The sequence below is a fragment of the Euphorbia lathyris genome, chromosome 4 (assembly GCF_963576675.1).
Source record: "Euphorbia lathyris chromosome 4, ddEupLath1.1, whole genome shotgun sequence".
NCBI lineage: Eukaryota > Viridiplantae > Streptophyta > Magnoliopsida > Malpighiales > Euphorbiaceae > Euphorbia > Euphorbia lathyris.
Window position 1 is genome coordinate 94123868 of NC_088913.1, and position 1091 is coordinate 94124958.

At 44.1% G+C, this 1091-nt stretch overlaps 1 non-coding gene across 1 annotated transcript; it reads left to right on the plus strand.

The window, feature by feature from the left end:
• Window positions 1-262: 262 nt before the first annotated feature.
• LOC136228296 (small nucleolar RNA R71) lies at window positions 263-369 on the plus strand. Its single transcript, XR_010688625.1, has one exon. It is a non-coding gene; the product is annotated as a small nucleolar RNA R71 (small nucleolar RNA).
• The last annotated feature ends 722 nt before the right edge of the window (window positions 370-1091 follow it).

Below are 1091 nucleotides of genomic sequence, written 5' to 3' on the forward strand. Positions count from 1 at the left end.
TAGATCTACTTTTTCTGTAAGCGCTGCTATCTGATGATTTGATTCCGAAAATATTCTAGGGAACTCTTTAGCTGTTGTGCCTCTTCTTGGAGCCGGCTTCTCAACTTGCCAACATGCGCTTCGTTCAGCTAATTCTTTCATCAGATTGTATGCTTGAACTGCAGTCTTGTTGAATAGATTTCCTCCCGCTGCTGCATCCAGAAAGGCACGGCTGACAGGAGATATTCCTGAGTAGAACATGTCAACAAGCTGGTACCGCTGGTAACCATGGTGGGGGCACCGTCTTAATAACTTCTGGAACCTCTCCCAGGCTAGATGCAAGTTCTCACTATCGGACTGCCTAAACGAGGTGATGTCGCTTCTGAATTGTGCAGTCTTTGACGGAGGGAAGTACTTTGCTAGAAACGCTGATACTGTAGTGTCCCAGTCAGTGAGAGACCCTGGCTCAATGGATTGTAGCCATTCTGCAGCTTCTTCTTTCAAAGAAAATCTAAACAGCTTCTGGAAGATCTGTTCAGATGCGACGTCTTCACACTTGAAAGTGCTGCAGTATTCCATGAATTTGTCGAGATGTGAGTTAGGATCTTCGTAGTAATCCCCACCGAACTGTCCCGAGTTCTGGATCATCTGAATCATTGTTGGTCTGATTTCAAATGACATTGTTGTTATTGTCGGATCGAGAATGCCAGAGGTGCTTATAGGCCGCTTTGCCCTCAACAGCTCCATGACCGACGGATCTTCGGCCATTGTGTCACCCTTTTACGTCCTGCAAGAACAATATCAGCTTAAGAATCAAAATGCAATGATTAGTAATTCCCAGAACCTCGGTTCTTGGAATTCCAAACAATTATATAAACCTATCACCAAAAGTAAACTAGTTATAAACAAAAATAGTCCCCGGCAACGGCGCCAAAAACTTGATGCTCGTAAAATATATAGCGGTTAACAGGACAAGTGTATCCTATCGCAGCAAGTAATACAGTGCTAAGCACAGGATCGAACCACAAGGACTATTTATCCCAACTAGTCGGCCCAAGGTACGAACACAATTGTTCGGAAGGGTAAATATGTGGTAGAGTGATTAAAGAGAC